Source organism: Ananas comosus, linkage group 9, assembly GCF_001540865.1.
Source record: "Ananas comosus cultivar F153 linkage group 9, ASM154086v1, whole genome shotgun sequence".
Classification (NCBI taxonomy): Eukaryota; Viridiplantae; Streptophyta; class Magnoliopsida; order Poales; family Bromeliaceae; genus Ananas; species Ananas comosus.
In genome coordinates, this window is record NC_033629.1 from 7706388 (window position 1) to 7721380 (window position 14993).

Sequence of the window (14993 nt, forward strand, 5' to 3'; positions counted from 1 at the left end):
TTTTCTTTCGAAGCCTTTGCACGCTTCTTCTCTTTAGATGTAGAAGATTTAGAAAAAGATTGTCGCTTAGATGATGAAGCCTTGTCCGAGTTGTTCTTCTTTCGGAAATTCCGACGAAACTTCTTCGTTAGAAGTGCAAGTTGATGTTCGAAGTCGGCAAGAGAAACATCTCCGTCGGAATCCGAGTCTCCGTCTTCCTCTTTTGTCGATTTCAATGCAACCCCTATGCTTTTAGAAGAAGACTTGACAAAAGATTGATTAGTAGGAAAAGTCATCTCATAAGTTTGCAAAGCACCTACTAATTCTTCGACTTTCATCTCGTCCGGATGCTTAACCGTTTCGATCGCAGCAACCTTTGCCCGAAAGCGTTCCGGAAGAGTTCGAAGAATCTTTCTAATAACCTTAGAATCCGGGATTTTCTCTCCCAAGTTAACACATGTATTCACAATGTCTTGTAGACGTGTATAGTACTCGGTAAAGGTCTCGTTTTCATCCATAGAAATAGAATCAAACTTGCTAGTTAGCATTTGTAATTTTTAGACCTTTACTAAGCTTGTTCCGCGTAACTTGTAGAGTATCCCAAATTTCCTTTGCCGTTTCGCATGCCGAAACCCGAGTAAACTCCGTTTGCGATAAAGCGTTGAATAAAGCATTAATTCCTTTACCGTTAAACGAAGATGACTCGTTTTCATCTTTTGACCATTTGTTCCGTGGTTTAGGAACGGTAGCGTTATTGACAACTTCAGTAGGGTGCTCCCAACCAAATTCAATAGCTTTCCAAACACGCTAATCGATTGCAATTAGAAAAGCTCTCATGCGAACTTTCCAATAGGCATAATTCGTGCCATCGAAGAGTGCAGGACGATTAACGTTACCGCCTTCGGCCATTCGAAAACAATATATCTAGATCCCTCTCTGATACCAATTGAAAGATTTGAGTAGCCCAAGGATCTATCTAGATTGTATCTATCACCTAGAGGGGGGTGAATAGGTGAACGGCCAAAAAACCACAAATCTCGATGCAATAAAAATAAATGCGGAAAATAAAAAGCACACCGAGATTTACGTGGGAAAACTCCAACTTGGAGAAAAACCCACGGGACCAACACGCGAAAAAATAATTCACTAAGAGAAAAGATTACAAGGTGATTACCGACTCCACGGACTCAACCTCTCTTAGCCTCCTATGAATCTTCGCGCTATCCTCCGGGTGTCCACGCCCTCACGTTCGAATCCACGAACGCCTCCACTTCGAATCCACTAAGCTTCAATCATGCCGAATCCACGACGCCACTCGAATCCACGAGCCAACGATCCGAATCCACGAACCGCCTTTGTTCACGCCGAATCCACGACGCCGTTCATGAAGAGCACATGATTATGGTGATCCTTCGCTTAGGAGTATCGTAGAAAACCAGGGAATAGAACTCCAAGCGAAGCGGAGATCAAATCGACATATAGAGAATGCGAAACGATATCTCGATTTGATCTAAAGAGGCTAATTTGTAGAAAATAGGTTTAGAATGAAATCCGAGCCTCTAGGGTTTCTCAAACATGTATTCTTATGATGCTTAATCAGTTAGAGAACCCCAATAGCTTATTTATAGACTTTAGAATCAAAACGGAGTATGATTAGAAAGTTTCTTTCCAAAATCAGCACCTTGTACCGAAACAAGGAAAGCTGTCCAGGGTACAGCATGACGGAAGATTTTTCTGCGAAGCTTTTGTACCTTGGACAGACTACATCTTGTATCGGAACAGGGCTTGTACCGGTACAGCCATGATGGTTGTACCGGAACAACCATCAAACAATTTGCGCAAACGCTGATGGCTGTACCCTAGATAGAAAACTCTTGTACCGGTACAACAATGCAATTTTCGCTGAAAATGCATTGTTTCGAGTTTTACAAGCTCTCAGAAACTTTCTAATCAATTACAACTTGAAAACATCATTCTAAAATCTATAATTAAGTATGAATCACCATAAACAAGATTTAAAGCTTACCTAAGTATCGTGATTCATGTTTTACGTGTTTTGCGTCCTTTCCGATTCTTCGATCTTCAATACTCCGCTCCGGACTTCTTCAAGACTCCAACTCGACCCACGAAACTTGCCAACACATAGGACCTAACAGCTCCCGAGCAATACGAACCTTGTCCTCAGCTTCCTGGAGCACATCAGGGCCTAAAGCCAGTCTCTCGCCGGCTTCACTCCAATGAAGGGGCGATCTACACTTCCGTCCATAAAGTGCTTTGAAGGGTGCCATGTTGATACTTGCTTGATAACTGTTGTCATAAGCAAACTCTGCCATCGGTAGATGCTGCGACCATCCTCCCTGGAAGTCTATCACATATGCTCGGAGCATATCCTCTAAAGTTTGAATAGTGCGCTCCAACTGCCCATCACTCAGAGGGTGGAAAGCAGTGCTGAAATCCAATCGAGTGCCTAAGGCGTCCTGCAGACTCCTCCAAAAGTGAGACACAAATCGGGTGTCTCGATCAGATACAATCGAAGCAGGCACTCCGTGAAGTCGCACAATCTCATCTAGGTACACTTGTGTGAGCTTCTCCCCAGTCCAAGTCGTACGAATAGGTATGAAGTGCGCCGACTTAGTCAACCTATTCACGATCACCAAATAGTATCATGCCCGGCCTGAGAGCGAGGCAATCCCATCACAAAATCCATCGTGATCTTCTCCCATTTCCACACTCGCATCGGCAAACTCTGAAGTTTTCCCGCTGGCAATCGTGCTCCGCCTTTACTCGTTGGCAAGTTAGACAACGAGCTACAAACTCGCCAATATCCCTTTTCATCCCGGGCCACCAGTAGAGCAAGTTTAAGTCCTTGTACATCTTGGTGCCTCCCGGATATATAGCATAGGGTGCCCGGTGTGCCTCTTGAAGAATATCTTCTTTAATTTTCGAATCCGCCGGTACACATAACCGTCCACGAAAACACATCAACCCTTGATCAACCACAAGGAAATCGCCGGTGCAACCATTAACCATTTTATCTCTAATCTTTTGCAATTCCACATCGGAAACTTGCTTTTCTTTAATTCTATCCAATAATGTAAGTTGCACTACCAAGGTCATCAACCTCAAGGGCGTGTCAGAAGTCACCACCTCCAACTCCAACCGCTTTATCTGCTCGATCAACTGCAGTTGAGCAACAACATGCATCGCTAAGTTTTCTATCGATTTCCGACTTAGCGCATCTGCCACCACGTTAGCCTTGCCCGGGTGGTAAATAATAGTCAGAACATAATTCTTGAGCAGCTCCAACCATCTGCGTTGTCTCAAGTTCAACTCCTTCTGAGTGAAAAGATACTTCAAGCTCTTGTGATCGATGTATACTTCACACTGCTCGCCATAAAGATAGTGGCGCCATAGCTTCAATGCAAAAAACTACGGCCGCCAACTCTAGATTGTGCGTAGGATAGTTCCTTTCATAATCCTTCAATTGGCGAGAAGCATATGTGATCACCTTACCATCCTGCATCAAAACGCAACCCAATCCATTAAATGAAGCATCACTACAAACCACATACCCTGCTCCGGCAATCGGCAGGGTTAGGATCGGGGCGGCCGTCAATCTTTGCTTCAACTTTTGGAAGCTTCTTTCGCACGCATCGTTTCAAATGAATTTGACGCCTTTATGCGTGAGTCTCGTGAGGGGAGTAGAAAGCTTAGCAAACCCCTCGACAAATCTCCGGTAGTAACCGACCAATCAAAGAAAGCTCTGTATCTCCGTGACGCTCGTCGGTCTCGGCCAATCCTTGATAGCCTCAATTTTCTTGGGATCTACGGCTATACCCGATCCCGAAATCAAATGTCCAAGGAATGCAACCTCTCGAAGCCAAAATTCACACGTTTTCAACTTAGCAAAAAGCTCCCTTTCCGGAAGTATTTGAAGTACAAGCCTCAAATATTCCTCGTGATCTACATCACTTCGGGAATAAACCAAGATGTTGTCGATGAACACCACAACGAATCTGTCTACATAAGGCTTAAAAATACGGTTCATTAGATCCATAAAAGCTGCCGAGGCATTAGTAAGCTCAAACGGCATAATAGTGAACTCATAATGCCCATACCGTATTCTAAAAGCCGTCTTCGATACATCCTCGGGTTTGATCTTTAACTGGTGGTATCCCGACTGCAAGTCGATCTTGAAATACACACACGATCCCTGAAGCTGATCAAATAAGTCGTCAATCCTCAGCAACGGATACTTATTCTTGAACGTGACTTTATTAAGTTCACGATAATCCACACATAGGCGCAGTGATCCGTCATTCTTCTTGACGAACAAAACAGGTGCTCCCCAAGGCGAAACGCTCAGTCGAATGAAGCCTTTGTACAGAAGATCCTGCAGCTGTGCTCTCAGCTCTTTCAGCTCCGCCGGTGCCATCCTATAGGGTGCCTTTGAGATTGGGGTAGTCAGAGGGACGAGATCTACTACAAACTCAATCTCTCTATCAGGTGGCATACCGGGTAGCTCGGCTGGAAACACATCCAGAAACTCCCGCACCACCGGGATATCCTCAATCCTAGGGGTATCATCATCGCCCCTCAGCACAATACTGGCCAAATAGGCTATGCAACCTCTGCTGATCAGCTGCCTAGCTCGAGACGAGCTGATCGTCATCGCGAAAAGCGAACTCCAGCATCCTCTAAATACAATCTCAGTCTGCCCCGGTTCTCTAAAAGTAACCGTGCGATTCTTGCAATCGATCGTGGCATAGTACTTGGTCAACCGGTCCATACCCAATACCATATCGAACTCCCCCAGCCTGCGCAAAGCTAGCAGATCCACGGGCATAATCCAATCCCCTAGTCGAACAGGGCAACTGGATCAAAACTCTCGAATATTCAAAGTGTGGTCGGGTACTACAACCTGTCCCGGATGCAACAAAGAAACCAAAGGGATGCCATGCAACTCGGCAAACAGCCGATCTATGAATGAATATGATGCACCGGTATCAAATAATGCATGAACTCGAATGCCATTTAATAAAATAATACCTGCAACCACATCCTCGGCTGCTGCCGCCTTCTCGGTCTGAGCAGCATACATGCGCCCACTTGGGGCCTGTCGAGATCCCTCGCTCTAACGCTGGATGGATGACCGTCTAGGCTGGTATTGTGCCGATGGAGTCCCCTGGCTGGCGGCTGGTAGAGCCAGTGCCGATGCAATCGATGGTGCCCGTGACGAATCCCTCGGGCACTCGGTCCGGAAGTGGCCCTTCTGGCTACACAGAAAACACCTCCCTCCCCACTACGGATACTGCGGTGGAATATGAAGACCATCACAGATCACGCACAGGGGAGGTCGGCGACGATCAGAACTTCCTCGCTGCGCTACCGAGCTGCGCCCACGCTGCTGGCTCCTAGGGTGCTTCGGCGGCCTCCTAAGTGCGTCTGACTCGCACCCTCAGCCGCGGGCCTTTTGCCCTTACCCTTGTCCAAGCCTTCTCGCCGCTCCTGAACATCTGTCGCGCCGCTCTACATAATGAGCGCGCGATTCACCATCTCCCGATAGGTTTGGAGGTTAGAATATTGCACAGACCGGAAGATCGACGGTCGCAATCCTCGCTCGAGGATACGGCCTTAACCTCGTCGTCCCGCACGACGAAAGGCACACAATGTAGAAGCCGAGAAAACTCCCTCTCGAACTCGGCTACTGCTGGGTCTCCCTGGCGCAAGTTGCGCAAGTCCTGCTCCATTTTCCTCTTGACGCTGTCCGGAAAGTACTGCGCCAATAGAATCTCCTTGAACTTCTTCCAAGTAATGGCCGCAAGATCAGTGTTGGGGCTCTCCTGGATGTCCAACCACCAACGGTAGGCCTCGCCGTCCAAGTGGTGTGTGGCGAGCCAAAATCGGTCCCTCTTCTCTACAAAGGTGTCGCGGAAGAGCTTCTCCATGTGCATCAACCACTTTTTCACGATCAAGTGGTCGACCTTCTCGCCATCGAAGATCCGGGGGGTGCACCTCCTGAACTCATTGAGGTGCTCCATAAGTCGGTCCCGCTCTGCCCCCTCGACTATTCGGGAAAAACTGTCCCCACCAGAGGCACCTGAACAGCTGGTGCTACAAAGTCCTCCTCCTGAGGCACGACCACGGGCGCCGCACGCGAAGATCCGGGTGCAGGTGAAGGCGCCCTCGGTGCGACGTCCCCAACAGGTGCAGGCGGCGAAGGAACCGAAGCCTCTCTAGAAGCTGCCTGCTGTAGAAGAAGGTCCGCGAGCCGCTTCATCCGTGCCCCCTGTCGGCACGCCGCATCAGCCTTCTGCTGAGGAGCCGCTGTCTGCTGCGACACCAAGTCGGTGAGGGCCGCAAGCTGGCCCCTCAACTCACGGACCTTGCTGGATCCGGAGGTAGCGGAGGTCTCGACCTCCTCAAGGTATGCCGCATTGTCCGCTCTGGCAGATTGAGAACGTGTCATCGGCATAACACTACAACATCATAAAAGCGCAAGTTAGTAAAACCCACGCTATCGAATCCCCACTCAAGAAGATAATACCCAAATCATGCGAAAGTAAAGAAGAGTTCTTCACTACTAACTCCCGATGTTACGTTGTAGGCCGCCAACGTAATCCTCCGCGAAGTTAGAAGCTATACACTTCGATTTAAGTCCACTTTCTAGAGTTATCAAGAATACCGAATCATGATACTTTTGCTTGCAAGTCAAATAGACATTGTCTCTCACGAGCCTATTTTCTATAGTCCAACCGGCCTAAGGTTTGCTAGGTCCATTAAGACTCAACCCTAGGCTCTGATACAAAATTAATCTGTCACGTCCCGGGACCCAGTGGAAGCCCGCCCGGCATGTGTCCAGACCCGCCATACGTCTAACACATATAAGGCGTCTACAATAAATCGACAAATAAAGCAATAGAAGAAAGACATCTAGAAGTATCAGAGCAAAGTACAACTAGATTCTACAAAATAGAAGTAAGCAAAAGGCTAAAATCCACTAAAAGTAAACCATAAGTAGTACATCCGAAATCCAAAGTACAAATACTAAAAGTAACACATAGGTGGTCTCTATACATGGATACAAAATCTCTCTCTCTCACAACAACAAACAATAGGAGAGAAAATTACCTAAGCAAAAAGTAAATCCTTGCTATCTAGCTACGCGACCCCTTCGCTGAGATCCCGTGCCTCCACCGGTGCTGAAGGCTCTGAAAGAAAACTATAAAACAGAGGGCGTAAGAACTATTAAATAATAGTTTCCAGTGGGCAATTACTGACTTCAGTACAATGCGCCACTAGGCCCAAAAACTAAGCAGGTAAGTAAGAATAAACAAGCAATATGAATGACAAGTATTTAAATATGAATACTTACTAAACCAGGATATCTCTACTTAGCATGAATTTACATAAGTAATAAAGCTGCTGTAATATGAATGTCCAAGGTTACAACTAACATAATGTCCACAAGCTAAATAGTAAAATGTCATTGTTTACTATTCTAGTCAATTTTCGCTTGGTATACTAAGTCACCAATGTTCCAATCCTGTAGGACCTACCCGTGGGTTGTCCGGCCTGCACCGTGCCTAATGGCCCCGTGGTAGTCAACATCTCCACTCTAGGAATGAGCCTCCCCTACGGCATCCCATTTCGGCGCCCAATCCCGCACGGGCGAGCATGTGTCGCAATGGCTATCTCCGGATTGCCGGCTTGTGGGGAGCGACCCTCACAAGCATATGCGAATGAGCACAATGGCAAGCAAGTGTAAAAGTCCTCTCAAGTCCTAAGTCATCATGTCTAAAACATAGAATGTAGCAAATCTCTCAATGGCCTATCACTATGTCATCATATCTAAAACATGGAATGTAGTCGATGTCACAATGGCCTATCAAAATGTCACTATGTTGCAGTTCAACTGTTTACTAGTTTGGGTGCCTCTTTATGGCACTTTTGTCCAATGTGTTTAAACATGAGTTTTGTGTCCCAGAACACTTAATTCTAACCATTTCCAACACATGAGACATATTCCAATTTACAAAATAGAATACTAATCATGTGCATGAGTAATACACTTAGCCCTCAACTACATAGAGTCAATTTTTCATAAAACATAACGCATACATTTTAAATATTCTAAAATTCATAAAAATTCTATCAAGCATGAATATGCAGACATTTCGATAAAACAACAACTTTTAACCACTTAGGAGAAGATTTCTCCTGTTCCAATGAAGCCAAACCCACCGTGACTTCCCGAAACCCTTCGTTTGTGCCGACGAAGGTGCCCACTACTCTCCTAGTACCTAAAGATAACAAAAGGAGGCATACACGAACGTTACGAACAATCAATTGCTCAAACATTAAGCAACTCAAGCAAAGGTGAAGGAAACTCACCGAATGCGAAGAAACCTATCACGATCTCCAAATGGGAGTTAGAGGCCCTCAAATCCAACATAAACAAAAGTTCTAATAAGATCAATTGGGCTCCAAAACCCTCAAATCCAAAATCCCCATTACTAACCCTATTATGCTCAATCTAGGGTTTCATTTAGTCAAAGCTACTAAAACATGAATCAAAAAGTAGATTAGGCTTACTAACCTCACAAGAGCTCCAAAACAAGACTCCACGTAAGCTAGGGTTGAAGATCCTCCCTCCACAAAGCTCCAATCACGAGCTCAAGGCTTCTCCCATGGTGAAAACTAATAAGAAGCAAGAAGAGGCAAAAATGAGGAGATCAAAACTAGCTAAAACCATCAAAAATGGAGAAGGAATCAAAGGGAAGGAGGCTCACCTTGTTCTCCACTGGTTAAGGCTCAAAAGAGCTCTCAAAGGGGGCTGGGGTGGGTTATATAGAGTTTGCAACAATTGCAAATACACCCCTCCACAAAAATAGCTCGTTCTGCATTGTGTACCGGTACACAGGAAAGTGTACCGGTACAAACCCTGCGAGACAGCAAACCCGAGCCTCGGGTTGGCCATTCACCACATTTGTACCGGTACAACCATCAAGGTGTACCGGTACACTTTCTGTACCGGTACAACCATCAAGGTTGTACCGGTACACAACCCTGCTGAGGCAACCCGAGAGCAGACCCAAAAATCTAATCTTTTGGATTTTGATACTAAGTTTTAAATCTCAATTCTCGAGATGCGTGCCATGGGTCGGAACTCTGTCTACGACCCTCTAGAATATCTGGAAAAGCTCGGAACATAGATCAAACACTCGAATCTCGCAATTTGCAAAGTTCGAGTGTGTTACATCATCACTCCAAAATGCATCTCACAACCTATACATCATCTACTCTCATATATGTAGGTATCCCTAATGCAGTAGGAGAGCTACTAATGCTAGAGCGCTAAGCCCTTACCGCGATCCTCGCCCAGAGCGCTCGTACTCGGCCCTGCAACAAAGTGGGGTGAGAACTATTGTCCATAGTTTCCAGTAGGTTCGGCCGCCGACTCCGCCGATCTCCCCACTAGGTCCAAGTGGGCACAAGTAGATAGATAGATAGATAGATATGTGAAAATAGTAACGACATAGTAAGAAAGCTATACTATTATGCCCAAATCATATATAATGTATGCATGCACAATGTGATAGGTAATCAGCTAACATGCCACTATGTCGAAGAAGTAATGCTATTTACTTGTTCATCAAATCTCTTGGCTTACCCAAAGGCTCGCCCACGACTCACATAGCCATCTCATAAGGTAAGGAGACTCAACTTGCTAAACAAACTCGAGACCGCCTGCGGGACCCAAAAGGCTATCCCCGGGACCCAAAAAGGCTATCCCTCGTGTGACAAACTCCGGAGCGCACGCTTGTGTGGAGCGACCACTACAAGCTCAACAGACAGTGAGTATGATCCAATCCTCTCCACTCGAGGATACCCTATCCACTAGGGCTAACAGTCACTCGGGAATCCACCTATCCCAGTGTCCATATGCAAGTGTTTAACTACACTAAGTTCTTGTTCAATGACTCATCGCTAGGGAATCCGCCTATCCCTAAGTTCATATGTCAAGTGTCACTTTACACTAAGTTGTATGCCACTCATTCTGTTGTCATTGTTATTTACATGCCACTCATTATGTCTTTATCAACCATCGAGTCCATCTCTTATCTCAGCACTATAGGATTCAATGCCTCAACCCAATCCTTATCTATCCACTATATCAAGCATTCCACTCATACTACGATATCATCTAGGAAAGCATAAGGAAATGGAAATGCACAATTATCCTACAATGCATACATGTGAGAGATGCAAGATTACAATGCACTAAGACATAAAGAGGAGCCCGGTTGCTTCGGGATGACACCACCCACCTTCTGGCGTTGTCACGACTCTAGGAATGCGATTCGGCGATTTTATGACGTCGTCTCGGCCTTCCAGGCGGAAACGAAGCTCAGAAGGTCCTTTTCGCCAATAACTTTGCACCCGCTCGATGGATTGCCGAATCGTCTTCGCCAACGCATCAGAAAGCCTATCAATTAGGATAATACATGATCAATTTAGATCAAACCCTACCACAAGGCAAAACCCCATTTTGGAGCCCTAACTTGCAATCATGCAAGAATCAAACTCTAAATCACCAAACTCAAGTACTAAGCATCTATCTAGCATGCTAGAGTTCCAACCAAACCATTTCTAGAGTATAAAATGTAAACCATAGAGATCTACCATGGTTGAGCTTCAAGCTTACCTCCAAAAGCTAGCTTCAATAGTGAAGAGGAAGAAGAAGATGATGAAGAATCTTCTCCTAGCTTGCTTCTCCTCCAACTCCTCCTCTTTTCCCACCTTCTAGAGAGAGAGAAAGGGCTTAGAGAGAGAGAGGGAGAGTTTTAGGTTTAGAGTTGAGGGAGAGTGAAAGAGAGAGTTCACAACACCCCTCACTCAAATCCCCAAGGTCACAATTGCGTAAAACCCCCTCAACTTTGTAACTCATGCACAACCCAGCCTAGGCAACTTCGAGCTACGGGCACCGGTCTGTCCCTAGAGGGACCGGTCCCCGAGAGCAATCTATGCGCAAAATGGCCTTTGCTCCATTTCTGCGTGTACGGGTACCGGTCCCTCCCACCAGGGACCGGTCCCCGAGAGCACAATTCCATGCGCAGAGCTTTTCTACTATTACCCACGCGTATGGGTACCGGTTCCTCCCACCAGGGACCGGTCCCTGAGAGCAAAATTTGCAATTGTGCAGATTTGCACAACTTGCTCTCTCAGGCTGTCTACAATGCACCTTTTGCATTTTCGACGCCTTCGGCCGTTCCGAAGCGTTCCCAACCGACAATCAGTCGATTCTAAACGAAGTTCAACTCTTATATTTCGAGAATTCACTTCCTTACATTAGTACCTTAGATCTTCTCTTTAGATCTTATTATGGTAAAGTTTTTTTAGATGAAACCCTAGAAATGAGAATCTAGGATTTTATTTGGGTATTTTTGATTGGAAACTTTTGGAGCTCAATTGATTGGTTTAGAACCTTTGTTTAGGTTGGATTTGAAGGGACCTAGCTCACATTTGGGATTTGTGAGGGTTTTTCTACACTATAGGTGAGTTTTAACCCTTTTCTTGGGTTGGTAAATGTTGAACACATGGAGTGTTCATTCGTCTTGTCTAACCCTCCTAGGATTTTCTTTAGGGAGCTAGGAAACATGTGGGCACCTTCGTCGGTGCAAACGACAGGAATTTGAGGAGTCTTGGTGGGTTTGACCTCACCGAAATGAGAAAAATTTCACTTATGTCATTTTAATAGTTGTAAAATAGAAAATCATGCGTATTCATGCTAGATAGAGCATATGTGAATTTTAGAATGTTTAAAATATATGTGTTATGTTTTATAAAAAATTACCTCTATATAGTAGAGAGAGTTATGTGTGTTGTTAGCATGCATGAGAATAGCATCTATTATATGGTTTGGAGTCATATTTCTTGCAATGGAAATGACTAGAATGACATGCTCTTCGAGATAAAACTTATGCTTGACATAGTGGACTTTAAATGTCATGAAATGGCATTCAACTTAGCAAATGATTAAACTTGTATTTAACGACATAGTGATAGGCCATTGGGATGTTAGCCTATATACCATGTTTTAGACATGATGACATTAGACTAGAGACGGATGATTACGCTTGCTTGCCATTGTGCTCATTCGCACATGCTTGTGAGGGTCGCTCCCCACAATGCTGCACTTCGGAGATAGTCATCGCGACATATGCTCGCCCGTGCGGGATTTGACGCCGAAATGGGATGCTGTGGGGGAGGCTCATTCCTAGAGTGGGAATGTTGACTACCACGGGCCATTAGGCATGGCACAAGTCGGACTACCCACGGGTAGGTCCTATATGAACAGAACATTATGGAACTAAAATGCAAAGTGGACATTAGACAAATTAATAAATAATGACATTTTACTAGTTGTACTTGTGGACATCCTGTTGGTTATACTTATGCATATTCATATTAGAATAGCATTTATATTTGTGAAAATTCATGCTAAAGTAGAGGCATAGTAGTTAATGAGTTTAATTCATGTTTTATATACATATTGTTCTTTCCATTTAAAAGTTGAACATACTATTTTTGACTTGTTAGCCTAGTGGTGCATTTCACTGAGGTCAGTAATTACCCACTGGGAACTATTGATTAATAGTTTTCACGCCCCCTATTTTGTTGTTTTCTTACAGAGCCTTCCACCCCGGGAGAGGCTCGAGATCACGGTAAAAGGATAGCTACTAGCTAGATAGCAATGAGTACTTGATCTAGATAGTTCATCTCTCTATTTTTGTATCTATGTAGAGAGCACGAGTTTTTGTATCCATGTATAAAGACCACCATTTTTGTACCTCTAGCACTTGTATTTTGGATTATACGATGTACTACTTCATGGTTTTATTAATGGATTAGTTCCTTTATTTACCTCCTTATTCTATAATCTAGTTGTTGTACGCTCTGATACTCCTAAATGCTCATTTATTATTGCTTTATTTATCGCCTTGTGAAAGTTTTGGGGTGCCCAAGGATCTATCTAGATTGTATCTAACACCTAAAGGGGGGTGAATAGGTGTAATAGCCAAAAACCACAAATCTCAATGCGATAAAAATAAATGCAGAAAATAAAAATCACATCGAGATTTACGTGGAAAAACTCCAACTTGGAGAAAAACCCACGGGACCAACACGCGAAAAAATAATTCACTAAGAGAAAAGATTACAAGGTGATTACCGACTCCACGGACTCGACCTCTCTTAACCTCGTACGAATCTCGCGCAATCCTCTGGGTTGTCCACGCCCTCACGTTCGAATCCACGAACGCCTCGCACACGTCCGAATCCACGAACGCCACTCGAATCCACGAGCCCACGATCCGAATCCACGAACCACCTTCAATCACGCCGAATCCACGATGCCATCCATGAAAAACATCATGCTATGGTGATCTTTCGCTTAGAATGTTGATGAAGAACCAGAGACCAAACTCTAAGCGAAGTCTTAGATCCATTCGACATTAAGATCTCGAATTACGATATCTCAAATTGACCTAAAAGAGGTTATTTTGTAGAAAATAGGTTTTGGACAAAATCCTAGCCTCTAGGGTTTCTCAAACATGTATTCTCATTATGCTCAAGCTATTAGAGAACCCCAATAGTTTATTTATAGACTTTAGAATCAATTAGAGTCGGATTTGAAAGCTTTAAACTGTTACCGGTTACACGATGACAGAAGAGAAAATCTGTGAAACGCTGTAACCGATGACAAGTCGCTGGTTGTACCGGAACACAATTTGTACCGGTATACTTTCAATGCTTTACCGGTACACTTTGCATTTTCCAGCTTTTTGCACAGTTTCGGGTTTTGCAAAGTTTCGACGCACTTTCTAATCCACTAAACTTTGATTTTCTGATTTTAATGCCTATAACTAAGTATGAATCACCATAACATGAATTAAAATCTTACCTGAGCATCGTGATTCACATCATGAGTTATTTTTTGATTTCTCCGAAGTTTTGGATTCTTCAATCTTCGACGATACGCACCGATCCTTCAAGACTCCGACTCAATCCATGAAACTTGCCAACACACAAGACTTAACAATCTCCCCATTTGGCAATTTCGTGACAAAACTCACAAACTCAAAAATTACATCTTAAAGAAAAACGAAGTTCAATGTCATCACCAAAACATCGAACCCTTCGCATGTAGTCTAAATACAATTTGAAATTCATAAATACAACAAAAACTCCTAAAACAGACTCTATGACTTAGACGCAACTAGAAGTCTTGAAGTCTTGATCTCCTGCAAAACAAAATATTCAAAAACAATGTAGAGTTTAATCAACATTAAATTCTTATACCTTCTCCCCCTTTGTTCTCAATCACTTCTCCCCCTTTGTTCATGAATCCATCCTCTTCATCCTCTGCTTTGATCAATACCTGTTCTTCTTATGATCTCCCCCTTTTTGTCAAAAATTGCCAAAAGAAAGCATATAGAGAGAAAATCACTAAAACCTGAGAAGCAGTCATGTCATAGTTACAGGCCTAAAACAAATGCTAAAACAAGTAAACCAACCTAAACATAGTCGTAGGAGAGAAAATAAAAAACATAAATACTAAAACTCGAAAGATAAAATCACTCCGTGTCCTCCTCCTCATCATCATCATCATCGTCTCCTGCTCCAGTTCCAGATCCCCCAGCCTCAGGAGCACCACTGGATGGTGGAATGAGTGGATGTCACGACGTAGATCTTGTATAGGTGGTGTAGGTAGGATGGGTAGGAAATATATCGTCATGCCTACATCCTAGCTTCTCCAATATCCTTTTCATCCCTACCTCCAACTTTTTGCCAAGTTGCACTACTATCTTCTTTAAGGAGTACATCTCATGGTGAAGTGATTCTACAGTAATCACTCCCCCTGAACTAGAAGATCCCTCGTGCTCTGCACGACGTGGAGGTGCGGAACTAGAAGCTCCTCTTGAAGATCCCTTAGTCTGCTGATAGGTCTT